Below are 15,049 nucleotides of genomic sequence, written 5' to 3'. Positions count from 1 at the left end.
CTTTACTTTTTTTTCTTTACTTTTTTTTCTTTATTTTTTTTTCTTTACTTTTTTTCACTTTACTTTTTTTCACTTTACTTTTTTTTCACTTTACTTTTTTTTTACTTTACTTTTTTTTTACTTTACTTTTTTTTTTTTACTTTACTTTTTTTTACTTTATTTTATTTCCCTCCCTACTGGAGCAGGTCCCCTCCTTTCTGGGGCTCACACTCCAGGGTGGAGCTGCTGAAACCTCTCTCCAAGGGAGCAGCTTGGCAAAGCAGGAACCCTGCCCTGGGGATGGATGGATGGATGGATGGATGGATGGATGGATGGATGGATGAGAGGCAGAGCGTGGTGTCCCTGCTTTCCTCTGGGAAGGGACAGGCTGCTCCTGGTGCTGTAGGCAGGATTCCCTGCAAGCCACTGGGGCATTTGGGATCTCCCCGAGGCCTCAGTGCTGCTTTGGGGTCAAAGCAGGCAGAATAAGGTGAAGGGCTGGGAGGGAGTGGCCCTGTTTGTGTCAGACTGGCCCTGTAAGCCGGGATTTTGGGATGTGGCACGAGCGAGCTGGTTTGTAGGGACTCAGGGGACAGGTGTGTCATCAGCCCCTGCTCACACCCAGGACCTTGGACTGGGAGAAAAATCCAGCCAGGATGTCCCCGGACAGCAGCCCAGGAATTTCCCCACATCAGTAACGTGATGTTTGGGATAAAAAGCATCACTTCATATTGGTGATGAGTGTAAAGAAAATCTTTTTGATGTGGCAAATGTCTCACAAAAAACCAGCCCACTAACCTTGAACTCTTTCTTGCTTATAGAGGTGTTTTTCTAAGCTAACCCTCCATCACCTGGAGGTTCCACACAAAACCGGACTTTTTTTCCTTCCCTACCCTGGCAGGATCAAGCTGCAGATTCCAAGGGAAGTAGTTTAAAAGCAAATTAAAAAAAAAAAAAACCAACAACAGCAACAAAAAAAAGCCAAAGCAAAACCAAACAAGCAAAAACCCAAAACAAACAAGCAAACAAAAAAACCACCAAACAAAACAAAACAAAACAAAAATACAAACCCAAAACAAACAAAAAAAACCCCAAAAAACCAAAACAAAAAAACCCCACCAGTAAATACGCAGAAATTGCAAAAAGCAAAAAGCCAAGAAGCCAAACTCTTGTGTTTTAATTTTTGGGGGTGATTTTCCCCGCTCCCTGATTACCCCCGTTCCGCCGAAGGTCGCCGGCATGCCGGCCTGTGCAGATGTGATTTCCAGGAGTGCAGTTGTGATTTCCCAGCCCGGCTTGCCTCCCGGATGATAATGACACACTCGGGGCTCATTTCCACACGCAAGTTGTCCTTTGCCGTGCCAGCCCGTGCCTGTCACAGCGGAGGTGCTGACCCCGGTGCGCCACAATTGACACGGAGATGGAGGCTGATTTTTTTTGGGAGGGCGTTTTTCAATAATCCAGTATAAATGCTAATTTATTTCTCGGCCCGAAAAGCGATGGTTTCCTCTAAATAGTCAGCGGTTGGCCTCTCTCCCTCTGCGCTGTGGTGGCGGCTTGCCTCGGTTCAGCTCTCACCAATAATTTGCAGAGATTAAAAGGGTCTCGGAAACGGAGGCTTAAGGAATTGCTTTCTAAAGACGTGGCGAGATTGGAAAAGGAACCCGGGGTTTCCAGCGCACTCTAAAACCATTTCCACGTAAAACCCCGGAATTAGGAATTTGAAGTGGCGCTAAATGGGCTGTTCACGGGCAAGGCGAGAAATTAACCCGGCACCAACAGGGACATCGCGGCCGCCGGGGGGAAAAATCGAGCCTTGAGCCAGGAACTGCGGGCTGGGATGCCCAAGGGATGCCTGGCAGGAATGCCCATCGGGAATGCCCATCGAGACTGGCACGGCCACAGCAGGACACCCTGTGACAGGTCTGGTCTGCCCTAAAGTCAGGTTTAGGAGGTCCCTGTCCACGCACCTCTTTACATGATGATAACTTTCATGGCATGATGTTTATCCTTGTGGTTGTAGGTTTTCCTTATCGTGGCTTTTTTGGGATAACCACCCCCCTCACACACCAATAAATATATTGGTCTCACACAGCCTTCCCTGGGATTCCTGCTTGCTGTGTGGATGGGTTTTCCCGTGGGGTTTGGGTGACAAGGCAGCTTTCATCCTGCCTGTGGAAGGGCATGTTTGCAGCTACTGAGCTCCCAGGGAAATGCCTTGTGTCCCCAGATCCAGCTGGGAAAAGTTTCTGGAAAGGGAAAAGAGTGTGGGTGGGAGCAGAGCAGGTTCCAGTGCGAGCAGCAGGAAAGGGAAATATCCCAGAGCTGCTTTTAGGGTTTTCCTAATTATTGAGGTGGCAGGAAATGCTCTGGGGGATATTCCTGAGGCATCTCCTCCAGCTTTTCCTCGGATTACAGAATGTAGATGTTTCTCTGGCACCACTCTATGCCTGAATTCCTAATCCTGGATCCCCGATCCCTGCACCTGCCCCATCCCACCTGGCAGCAGCGTGTGCCACTGGCTCCTTTTTGCTGGCCCCACTGCCTCTCTCCTCTTTATTGAGGCTCTGTTTTTCATTCCATAATATTTTCCCAGTTTCATTAGTGAGAATAACAAGGCTGGCTTTCCCTGTGGCTGCAGCATGGGTGAGGGAATGCCAGCAAAATCCAGGATCCTGAGTTACTCCCAGGTTTAAATTCCCTCCTGGTTTGTGCTGCTCGTGACTGCTCCTGCCTTTGGAACGGGAGCCCTTCCACATGGTGGCTGTTTTCCCATGGGTTTTACCTGTGGGATCACCATGGAATTCCTGCCTGGTTTGGGATGGAAGGGACTGGAAGGACCATCCTGTGCCAAGCTCCAGATCAGGTTGCCAGGGTCCTGTGCAGCCTGGCCTGGAGCACTTCCAAGGTTATCCAGCGTCCCCATGCTCCTGGCTGCTGGGTTCAGTTCAAGTCCAGGACTGGTGACTTGGAATGAGCTTTATCCCTGCCTCTGCTGCCCAGGAGAGATCCTTGTGCTGGTGGGGAGGGTGAAGGAGCCAGAGGCTGCCTGTGTCCAGCTGGGAATTTCACTTCTGACAGAGCTGGATCTGCACAAACCTCCAGAGAAGCACATGGGTTTTCTTGGGAAAGGGGAAAATAAAAATATGGAAAAGACTCCATTTGGGTTGGGTGTGAGGAAGTCACGAAGTAGAGAGTCTTCCTGAAGGATGATCTCCACAAATTTTAAAATCAGAGCAATATTCCATGTACGGTTAGGAGTAACCATATTGACTCGGTGCCCTGGAGCTCCGAAGTGGGGAGAAATCCCCTCTTTTGGAGGAAAAATCCATCCCTCCTTTCTGTGCAACCCTGAGGAGTAAGATTGCGTCTGATGGGTGCAGGAGCTGACAGGGAAATTGGGAATGTGTTGTTTCCCAGGGGTGTGGAGAGACAGGGAAGATGGTCCAGAGGTGCAGTTGTGGGTGTGAAATGGGGATCAGCTGGGATTTTGGGATATTTACCCCCCTGCCTGTGGCAGCTGAGGAGCAGCTTCAGGGCTTGCTTCCCATCACTGGAGCAGAAGGAGCGGGAGCCCAGACATGGCAGAGGTGGGATAAACCTGGGACAAACCTGTGGGATCACCTCGAGACGGGACCTGTCCAAGGGCCCCTGAGCCCCTGTGCTGCTGGATCCTTCATCCTTCTGGATTTTCCATGGCTGGATATCAACTTCTCCTGGCCCTGCTGGGTCCTGCCAGCTCCAGACCGTGCAGGGCTGGGAAACACCACACAGACATCCTTTAAATCCCACTGAGGGACCCAGGGAGGCTGCGGGGCAGCATCCCGGGGTTTGTGGGACAGCCTGGTGTGGAAGTGATCCAGATCCTGGATGGGGAATGGCCGGAGCTGGCAATAACAGAGCAGGACAAGACAGGGCCAGGAGGAGTCTGTTACACTGGATTTGTGAAGGACATGGCCCCCAAGGAGATGAGTTCTGCTCTCAAAAGAGCACGTGGTGGTGGTGGGAGATGTCTCCCAGGCTTCCTCCACAGAAATCCCTGCTGCTGTAGCCACCTCTGCCTGGATCCAAAGCTGTTCCACAGGGAAATTCCCTCTGGGCTGTGGGAGGCAGTAGCAGGATGGAAAAGTGCCCTGCTGATGTGTGACCGTGTTCACAGGGGTCTTGTGTTGAAGGAAGAGACGAGGATCTGACTCCATGTTTCAGAAGGCTTGATTTATTATTTTATGATATATATTACATTAAAACTATGCTAACAGAATAGAAGAAAAGGTTTCATCAGAAGGCCAGCTAAGAATAGAAAAGGAAGGAATGATAACAACGGCTTATGGCTCAGACTCTCTGTCCGAGCCAGCTGGGCTGTGACTGGCCATTAATTAGAAACATTCAACATGAGACCAATCCCAGATGCACCTGTTGCATTCCACAGCAGCAGATAATCGTTGTTTACATTTTGTTCCTGAGGCCTCTCAGCTTCTCAGGAGGAAAAATCCTAAGGAAAGGATTTTTCATAAAAGATGTCTGTGACACTGATGCCTTCCCAGCTTTGGGAATCCGCTGTCATGAGGAGCAGCATTCCCGTGTGGAGCTCTGCAGTGCACGGTCCCTCATGGCTGATGGACATTGCCCAACCACTGGTTTGGGGCTCTCACTTGCAGGAGTCAGCACTTTGTGGGGAGAGAAATCCCTGGGAACACCCCATTGTTGAAGTGCTGGAATAAGCCAGGCTCGGAAAAACAGCAGAGAAGTTTCACACTTGAACAAAGCCCCCGAGCAGATGTTGGAGAGGTGCTGGCCCCTTCCAGATGGGGTTAATAAAAGACTTCATTAGGTTAAAAAACAGAGGAAACCGAAGTTAAGGACCTTCTCCTGCGTGCCGTGCTGTTCTCTCCTGCTCAAGGCCATCCTTTTTCCCGGAGCCCAGGTTCCTGCTCCTCCTCATTGTTCCCTCCCGGAGCTGCCGTGCCGGCTCTGACCTGCTGGTGTCACGGCTCCCGGAGCTGCTTGTCACCATGGAGTTGGCTCTGCAAGGCAGCAATGGCATTTCAATCACCCAAACCAGGCTCAGCACTGCCTTCCCACCTGGCACTGCCCGGCACTGGCAGCAGGATGATCCCAAATGGATGCAGGGATGAGGGGCTTCGTCCCTCGCTTTGCTTTTTCCCCCTGAACATCTCCCACGGTGAATGGGGAAGGGAGGGGAGCTGGGGGAGCTGAGGATGGAAGGAGACACGGATGCCTGTAAGTCCTTGCTCTTATTTTCCCGCAGGAATCTGCCCTGCTTTGGAACCCTTGGGAATCATGCCTGAGTCTTGGGGTGTGGTATTTTTGGGGTCCCCAGATGAGGGAAGGAAGGCATGAATCTGACTCCATGTTCTTAGAAGGCTAACTTATTATTTTATGATCTATATTGTATTAAAGATACTATACTAAATAAATATAATACTAAATATAATAGAATCGTGGAATAGCCTGGCATTGAAGGCACCTGAATAAATATAATACTTAAAAATACTACAGTATTTTAATATTAATAAATATAATACTAAAAAATACTACACTAAAACTATACTAAAGAATAGAGCAAGGATACAGACAGAAAGCTGAAAGATAATAATGAAAAACTTGTGACTCCTTCCAGAGTCTGAAACAGCTGGACATTGATTGGTCATTAAGTCGAAACAATTCACACGTTGGATAAACAATCTCCAACAACATTCCAAAGCAGCAAAACACAGGAGAAGCAAATGGGATAATTATTGTTTTCCTTTTTCTCTGAGGCTTCTCAGCTTCCCAGGAGCAAAATCCTGGGCAAGGGGATTTTTCCAGAAAATACGACAGTGCCACTAGGGTTTTTACTTTCAGAGCTGTGGATCTCACATGGGCAGGATTTGGGGTGTCCCATGGAGAGCTGTGCCCTCCTGGGCTCCTGGTGTGTGGGATGCACTCCCCAGTGCCCAGCAGCATTGGGAACATCTGCTCAAGGAACAAGGGTAGGGCTGAGAGCTTTCTCAGGGAGTTCTTGGGTTTTGGCTCTTGCCAGGAGCCAGCCTTGATGACTCTAATTGTTTCAGTTTCAATTGTTGTGGCAGGTCTGGTGTGGGGCTTGCTCCAGGTCTAACCCCTCTCTGTCAGCCTTGATCCAGGGGGAAGCTGGTGACTCCATGCTGCTGAGCCCCTCTTCCATCTCTGGGAAAGGAATTTCTGCCCATGGGAGGTGTGTGACAGCTTTGGGTGTGTGTGACAGCTTTGTGTCTCTGTGCCAAACACACCCTTGTCCCCACTGCAAGGTGGGCTGGGACAGGGGCTGGGGCCTGCCTGGGGGCCACTGGCAGGGTCGTTCTCACTAAGAATAGGGAAACAAAATGTCCTGGTGGATGAGGGAAAGGTAGGATGGATGATGTCCCTGGGAAAGAGCAGGGCCTGGGGCTGGGCACGCCTTGTGGTGGCGCAGGGACAGGGATGATCCCAGCCTGGCATGGGCTGTCCCTGCCCAGCTCCACAGGGGGACTTGACAGGTTATTCCTCATTTCTCGGTGATTCCAGCTGAGCTTCCAACAGTTTGGGGCTCTGTGGTGTGATCACAGAACCACTGGGGCTGGAAAATCCCTCCCAGCCCATCAGTGCAAGCTGCGCCCGACGCCCACCTTGTCCCCATCTCGGAGCACTGAGTGCTACCCCAGGGCCACTCCAAACCTCCCTGGGCATTTCCAATGCCTGACCACCCTTTCCATGAAGAAAGCCTCTCTGCTGTCCAGGCTGGATGTGCCCCAGTGCCTGGTATGTGGAATGCTCCCCATCCCAGCGCCGGAATATTGACAGGGCACCTTTGCTGTGTTCGTTCTGGCGTTAAACTGCTAATTAATTATGACATTTGTGCTACTTCATTCTGCGCCCTGGATCTGCAGAACCTGGCAGGCAGTTAATTAGCTCTCTCTATGCAAAGGATACAGGGGGAAAAAATAATTGCTTGAGGAACAGTCACGGCCTTCTCTCAGCAAGGTCCTACCTACGAGCTGCCTCAGAGCTGCGCTCCCAGCGACGCCTCTGTCAAAGGCCAATCCTTTGGAAGAGAGATTTGAAGGAAAAGGTTATCTGGGAGATGTGCCTGCCTGGCTGTTATTTAGTGCTTGTAAGTCCAAGGGAAATCAATTATCTAAACAACTCCCGTCGTGGAATGGGTTTCTTTATTCTTGTCTAAATATGTTCTCATCTTTGTCTGTCTGCGTGGGGATGTGTGCAGCCAGCGAACCTGAGAGCGAAGGAGGAGCCCTGGCCTCTCACAACTCATGCCTGGCAAGGCTCAGGGGCTTCCCCACCTTCCTGGCTGTTTAAAAATAGAATTTGTACCTCAAAAGAGCTGTGGAAGTATGGGAGCCCCCCATTTTCACCCTCCCAAATTCTCTTTCCAAGTGTATCCTGGTTTCCCAGGCATGCAAATGTGCCAAACCCCTCCAGGGGCTTCTCTGAAAGAGCTTTTGGGGTGGTGCTTGTGGTACCTTCTGCCTGTGGGCAGATCTTGCTGATTTGGGGGGCACCTGTCCCCAAACCCCCCTCAGAGGGTTTTGCAGCACATCCCCCTGGAGCATCCCCCTTCTCTGTTTTTGCCACCTTGGCTGCTGCTGGAACAAGGGGACCTTTCATGTGCCTTCAATGCCAGGCTATTCCACGATTCTAACCCAGATTTTTTTTTTTTTTTTTTTGCAGCACACCAGGCACTGCACTCCTCATTTTCCACCTTCTCTAACGAGGAAAGGTCTGTGACCACCGCGGGCTCATCAGGATACAAGAGCAGGTTTTTACTTTGGGGCCAACAAAGACGAGGAGGAAACCAGGATAATGGAAATGGTGTTTGTGCCTGCAGGGATAAACAGGAATTTTCTTAACCAGATTGGAACCTCCAGCAGGTAACTTGCCCTCTGCTCCCCCTGCGAGAAAGTTGTTTTATTAGCAGATAGTTCCATGTTGAGGCTGCCACGGGAGTGTTGCAGTAATGGAGTTGACATCTATATAATGGAGTTGACATTTTATTCAAAAGGGAAAAGAAAAAGCTTTAACAAACAGAGGTGCCCCCCTCCCCCTTCCTTTCTTCCCGTGTTTTGCTGCCATCGATCACATCAAGCCACACAAACTTTGAGCGGCCGCCCGTGCTGGCAATTTAATAAAATTCCATACAGCTCTGGGTGCTTCAGGGACAGGGTGGGGGAAATCAGCCCGCTGGGAACTTGAACTTGGCTGAGAAATCAAGGCAAGGGCTTTGTTCAGCAGGAAAGCACCACAATTCCAGTTTGGTTCTTGGCAGCACGCTCGTGTTAACGTCGTGTGCTGGTCCCTGCGTGTGCTGGATGCTTTTGGGAGAGGGAGAGCAGGGATTCCTGGGGAACAGGGATTCCTGGGGAACAGGGACTCCTGGGGAACAGAAATCCTGTCATCTCCTGTCTAAACTGCCTGAGGGATGGGCTGCTGCTGCAGGTTCTGCGATGGTCTGTGTTGGAAAGGAAATCTCTCCCATGTTCTACAGGTTTAGGACAGCTGGGACAAACAGGCCCAGCTGGGCCCATGGAGGTGAGAGAATGAATTCCAGAAAAAAGCACCACTAAAGCACTCTCAGTGTATGACATTCCTGCAGCCATTCCTTCCTGTGGGGAGTGAGCCATCTGGGATTTGTATCCCTGGTTTGGGTGAGCAGGGAATGACCCACAGCTGTCCCCTCTGGTTGTCCCTTGTTCTGGGTGTAGCAGAAGGATCACTGAGGGAAAACATGAGCTCCCAGCCCCCAAAATGCTTCGGGAAAGTAGAGTATTTTTAATTAACTCAAGTTAAAAGTCCCTTGGGGGCATCTTTCCCCTGGTGTGTGATTTAAGTCACACATCTCCTTTTCCCCCCTCCAACAACCCGGTTGCTGCAGCCCGTTGACATTTGTGTTTCTGATGTAATAATCAGATGCTAAAACACTGAGATTACATTTGGATCAACACATTTGGTTCTTAAACCCCGAAAGTAATTATCTTTTCTCATCTACAACGGATGGAAATATTATTCCATTAACCATTAAGCAGCTCTGAGCCGGGGCTGGTGTCACTGTCGCGAGGCCTACGGGGATTTTAACCTCAGCTTTTCCCCATGGCCAGAAACTTTTTGTGGAGCTGTGGGTGAGATTTCACGGGTGGGAACTGCCTCAAGCAGAATGAAGGTTCTCAAAACCTGGCCTTGAGCATTCCCAGGGATGGGAATGCTGCTAAAATCATGGTTAATTTCCTTTGGTTTTGTCTGCCAAACATCTTGTTGGAGCCCAAGTTCGTGAGTGCTCTCCGTGCACCCAGCTCTCCACTTGGTTCCCTGCAGAACAGGGATGCACCCAGGGCCCCTCAGGCACCCTTTGGAAGGGATTCCCGGGGAGGAAATTGATAAGGAAGTCAATAACAGCACGTGTTTGAAGTGGGACTTCAGCTCAGGGCTGGGAACACTTGAGGAAGCTCTGGCCACAATTAAGCACTTAATCAGGAGAGAGCGGCAATTTCCCCAGCGCAGGAACCACCGAGCGCACATCCAGACATGGGAGGGAAAAGTGTCTCTGTGGTAATTAATATCCCTCCTGATGGAGCCTGGGATGGCCTCGTGGAGTGACTTTTGTGGCACAGCGGGTGCCAGGGATTTTCAGAAGCATGAACCCTGGTGCCTCAGATGCTGCTCGAGGGGTAAAACTGCTCCTCCCGTGCCACTGCTGCTCAGTGGGTCCTCTCCTGCTGGCTCTGCTTTCCCTCCCTTGGAATAACAGCTGAATTGTCTCTTCTTCCTCCCTAGGTGCTGGCTGGAGACTCCAGGCAAGCATTCCAAGGATAACAGGTTTCCCAGGCAGTTTTCTGGGTGCAGAGCTGCCTGAGGAAGGTGCTGGTCCCTCAGGAGGATGCACTGAGTGCCTGCCCTGCTGCTTTCTGTTGTTTTTGGGGTTGTTCCTCCCCTGTGTCTCACCCAGCAGGTGGGGCTGGGCTGGGCTTGGCTGGGCTGATGATCTCCCTGCTCCCATTTTTCCATGCCAGGGAGCTGCTCCGTGCCCAAGCTGTGGCAAACTCAGCTGCAGGTGTGAGTTCTCTGCTCTCACCCTCCTCCCCAGTCCCAAAGTTTTCAGGGCAGATCTGGGAAGCACTCAATGCTCTCTCCACTCATTCCACACTCGATTACAGATAATGCTGTCGAGTGTGGTTTGTTGTTGATATTTTCTGGTTTGTTGCTTCTGTGGCTTCTCAGAACTTCTTGTTCCATCTCCAAACAGCGATGAACACGGAGCCTGCCGCCGCCAGCGTGGCTTCTCCTTGGAGCACCTGATTCAAAGCCTCCTGAAGTCACTGGGAGCTTTTCCAGTGGATCTCAAGTCAAGAATCTTCGAGGCTGGTGCTGGCTTTGATGGGCTTCGAGTGTGGCACACGAGGCACAATGGGCTCCTTGTTCCTCTCCAGCTCCCCGGGAGCTGTGCTGAGCCACGCTGAAATCATCCCAAATAAATGCAGATTAAACCCTTGTCGTTATTTTTGGGGGGTTTCGAGGGACACAAACAAAGCTGGGATTGCTCTGAGTGCAATTACATCCAAGAGCTGCGTGGGCAGCTCAGGAGGTGAAAGAAGAAGCCTGGAGTGGTGGGAGTTATTCCTTAAAAACTGACAGTATGGATAAACAGCATGTCAAAGCAGGTAGCTGGAACATTTTTAGCTGCTCCACTGTGGAGTTCCTTCCCAAAAGTCCCCAAGGCAGCCAGAGGAGGAGTTAAGGGTGGCTTTTCCCCCTGCTGCAGCCAGATGGGATGGAATAAATCCCTCCTCACATACAGCCAAGCCAAAGCAAATATTGTGCAGTGATTAAGTGGCAACCCAAACAGAGGCAGGCATGCTGCGGGCTGAGGCAGGAAACCTTGGGCTGCAAACCTCAAGATACTGTTCACTTAATTTGGTTACGTATTTGATGGCTATCTGGAGTGGCCCATGAATTATTGATGGAGAAAAGCTGCTGTTTGCCTTTAAAATCGAGCTGCACAAAGTAGAGAGTGGGTATTTAGGGGCGTAAATGTTGTTTGCATGGGGCACTGGAGAGGTGTCCAGTGTCCCTGCTGGTGACCAGGGGCAGGAGCTGCTGGAAGGACACAAGGGATTCTCCCTGTTTGATAATCAATGGTTATCATCAATTAGGGAGCAGGAAGAGTGAAGCTCTTTGGTTCACCCATGGCTGAGGTGGAGCAGGAAAACCCCAAACCCAGTAGGTGCTGTTCCCTGCCCTCAGGGTGTGAACAGAGCCTGGAACAACGGGGTGGAGCTAAACTGGGATTGCTCCCGGATTCCTGTTTGAATCCCGGCACAATGGCAACAGCCACATGGAAAATCTGGGCTTGTTTATCATTTTCTTCATGCCAGTGGCACAAACCTGATGATGTGCCCGGCCAGATGGTCTCAGGCACGCCACTGAGTTGATTTATCCCTTCACAGGTGCTGGGAGATCCAGGGAAAAAAATACAACACATTTTCCAAAGTCAAAACCTCCCTAAGACAAATTAGGTGAGCTGGTGTCTCTGGGCAGCCACACAAACCAGGTAGATGGAGCTGGATGTCACAGGGATTTTCCCAGATCTGCCACAACACAGCCAAATCCCTGCTGGACATCTTTGCTGGCCCTGGAGGTGACAACATTTTGATATTGAGCCACTGATGTGCTCCATTGGGACTTTGGACAGGCCAAATTTTGGGTGGGTTTCTGCCACACAGCACTGGGGCTGCTCTTCCATAATCAGGCATTCATTATTTGTTGATTATTTGCAAACCCATGGTTCAAGAGGGAGGAGAATAAAATTTTATCCTGAATGGGCTCCACCATGGCAAAGTGACTTCCAGTGCTACCATTCCTCTGACTTTTCAGCTACATTGTGCAATCTGTTTATTGATTTATTTTCCCAAGACTTTGTGCGGGAAGGGAGGTTGGGTTTCCCGTGTGTGGGGAGTTCTGGGATGCTCCAGGAAGAAATTGGGTGCACACTGAGTGACCATTCCTCCTCCTCTCCCTCCCTCCTCACCACAATCATCTCGCTTTGCTCTTTGATGGCTCTGGGGTGTTTTATTTTCGCCTCATTCACAAACCCTTGAGAGAACCGAAATACAAAAAGCTGGGGATGCTTCCATTGCCTTTTTTGACGTGTAATATGGAGTTTTAAGTGGCCTCACTCGAGAGGGACCAATCGAGGAGCTGCCTGGAACCCACAGCAAGCCGCTGCCACCCCAAGCCACCGCTAATGACAGCCCTGAATTCCCTTTTGTGGTGGGTTCTCATCCAGCTGTTCCCTGACTCTGAGAGGGACATCAAAGGCAAGTCCTGCATTTATCCACAGCTTAAAAAGCATCCCCTGAGCCAGGAGGGGGTTTTGCCCTTCAAGGCCTTTGTCTTTGGGATATTTAGGATTGCACAGGGGGTTTCCATCCTGGCAGCGGGAGCTTGGTGAGGTGCCTGGCACTGCCAGCATTCCCTTGGGTGTGGAAATCCATGGATCTGGTGCAGATGAGCACAGACAGATTGGGATGGCCGTGATGGATGAGCAGCAGTGGGGCCAAAGGGTCTGTGAGGATGGAGTGGGAATTCCCAGCGTCTCCCCCTGGGAGGTGTTGAAGGGGTGGCCTCTGGATCTGGATTTGTGTCTGAAATCACCTCTGGTCCCTTCCCTTCCTCACCTGTGATGGGCCTGATGTGCAACCAGGGTCTCTCTCCCTGCTGGGGGAATTCCAAGCCCCTCTGGATACGTGTGGGGCAGCATCTCCTCTTGCTCCTGGGGCAGGACAAGGCTGGCCTGGGAGTCACTGGGAATCACTGGTTTAGTCCTGGGCTCACCCCATGGGCTCTGCCTTACACAGCCAAAGGGGCTCCCAAACTTTCATGGGATTGCTGTGGGATTTGGGGAAAGCACCTGGGGAAAGGACTCAGGGCTCACTTCCCTGCAGCTCCCTCTGAAATGTTTCGGGCTGATGCCTGTCGTACTCTGGGAATGAGCAATGCTCCTGCTGGTGTGCAGGCTGTGGAAGGAGTGCAGCCCTTCCCAAACCACTGGATTGTGAAGGGGAGGAAGAGGATGAGCAAAGCCTTCAGCCACACTGCTGCACCCCCAGGGAACACCTGCACCAAGGAATTGTGTTACCTGTGGGATGTGCTGCCAAGAACCCATCTGTGGTGTGGCAAAGGATGGAGACACATCCCCAAGGATATGAGGGATTTATGGCCATTTCTACCCAAAATTTATCGAGGCTGAGTCCCTCAGCCTGATTTTGGATTAAGAATCCTCTGTGGTGCGTTCATCTCTTTTAGGAGTCAGTGACTTTTTGTGGGACAGCTCTAACTGGAGAGGGGAGAAATGATGTCTGGATAACAGCAGGGAAGTTCCACAATTGGGGAAATTTTCCAGGGATGTTTGTTTTAGACTCTCGAACAACCAGAGCTGAACTCTTTCCCTTCAGACACCTCTTCCCTGCAGGATGTGTGTGTGAGAGCCAGGAGTGGTGCATCCCACAGGTGGTGGGGAGGAGCAGCTCCATCCCTGCACATCCAGAGACACAACCACTCCTTAAAACTCTTTTTTTCCCCCTGAAATAGTTGAGCCTGCTTGGCCAGATCCAGTCATAGGCAATGATTTGACCAGCACGATTTGACACAATTTATTTCTTGCAGTTTTTATCTGATGGAGAACTTTCTCCCTGAATTGTGGCTGAATCCCACAGAAAGCAGCAGATCCCAAGGCAGGATCGAGCCACTCTGTTTGTCCAAGTGGAACTGGAAAAATCCCAGGGAGGTTTGTCTGAGCTCTTGGGTTTTCCCAGCAGATCTGGAATTTTTTGTATTGAGAGCATGGATGTGACTGCTGGTGGTTTAATCCCAGATGTGTCAGTGGAACTCAGGGGCAGAGCATGAACCCTGCTGAAACTGCCCAAACCTTTGTGTGACCCAATAAAATTATGTTCAATAAAATTATGTTCAGACAAATTCAGAGTTTTGTGGCTGGTGAGACCTGTGGGGCCTGTGGGAGGGAAGGATGCTGCAACCTTAAATCCTCCTTTTTTTTCTTCTTCTTCTTTTTTATTTGCCTCAATCAAGTGCTTGTCCTTTGCAGCTGAAGCATCCCAGGTTCTCTGAGTTTGCTGGTAATTTAAATATCAGGGAGGGAGAAGAGGGGGGGAAAATATTTACCAGCATTGGGCAGGTGAGAGAGGGAAAGAGGGAAAGAAAGAGGGAGAGAGGGAAAGAGGGGAAGAGGGAAAGAGAAATAAAGGGACAGAGGGAAAGGGGGAAAGAGGGAAAAAGGGAGTCTGCTGCCTGCAAGGGCCATGGGGGAGCTGAAGGGAGGGGTCTCTCCTGTGTCTCTCTCATCAGAAATTCCCTGAATCTCTACATAATTACCGCTAATTAGCGGCATTGGGCAAAATGCAGAAAATTCTCCAGCACCGAATGAAACCCAAAATTCAGTGAGGCATCCCTGGTGAGGGAGTAGCCCAGGGCTGTCCTGAGGCACTCACCTGTGGTGCCCAGGTGCCTGATTCCCACTAGGTGTTCAGGCTGCACTGTCCCCAGTGTCCCCAGTGCAGGGAGGGAGCTCTCCCCATCCCAGTGGCTCCCTGTGGGGCAGGAGGAAGCCGTGGATGTGCTGCCTCATCCTCTCCATCTCTCCGGAATTCCACGCCGTCCTCGCCATCGGTTTGTTTACTCTTCCAGCGTTGAAAGGACGACTGCTGAGCACCAAACCCCGCCCGGGCTTTGGGGACACTCTGCTTGCCCCGAAGGTGGGGTTTTGGGTGTTGGGGACACTCTGCTTGTCCCAAAGGCGTGGTTCTGTGATTGGGAACACTCTGCTTGTCCCAAAGGTGAGTTCTGGGGTTGGGGACACTCTGCTTGTCCCTAAGGTGGGATTCTGGGCCTTGGGAACACTCTGCTTGCCCCAAAGGTGAGGTTCTGGTGCTCGGGACATTGCTTGTCCCAAAGGTGGGGTTTTGGGTGTTGGGGACACTCTGCTTGTCCCAAAGACTGAATTCTGTGGTTGGGAACACTCTGCTTG

At 50.8% G+C, this 15,049-nt stretch overlaps 1 long non-coding RNA gene across 5 annotated transcripts; it reads left to right on the top strand.

Moving 5' to 3' along the window:
* Window positions 1-169: 169 nt before the first annotated feature.
* On the top strand, window positions 170-13,987 carry LOC113459252 (uncharacterized). Of its 5 annotated transcripts, XR_003380336.2 has the most exons (4): window positions 170-5,220; window positions 6,072-6,196; window positions 6,926-7,111; window positions 7,687-13,987. It is a non-coding gene; the product is annotated as an uncharacterized LOC113459252 (long non-coding RNA). The 5 variants fall into 5 exon arrangements; XR_012579387.1 differs by lacking the exon at window positions 170-5,220 and having other exon boundaries at window positions 5,233-6,196; window positions 6,933-7,111; XR_012579386.1 differs by lacking the exon at window positions 170-5,220 and having other exon boundaries at window positions 5,233-6,196.
* Window positions 13,988-15,049: the final 1,062 nt, after the last annotated feature.

This window comes from Zonotrichia albicollis, chromosome 3 (genome assembly GCF_047830755.1).
Source record: "Zonotrichia albicollis isolate bZonAlb1 chromosome 3, bZonAlb1.hap1, whole genome shotgun sequence".
NCBI lineage: Eukaryota > Metazoa > Chordata > Aves > Passeriformes > Passerellidae > Zonotrichia > Zonotrichia albicollis.
Note: the sequence above shows the minus strand (reverse complement) of the source record. Positions and strands in the feature narration are given on the sequence as shown.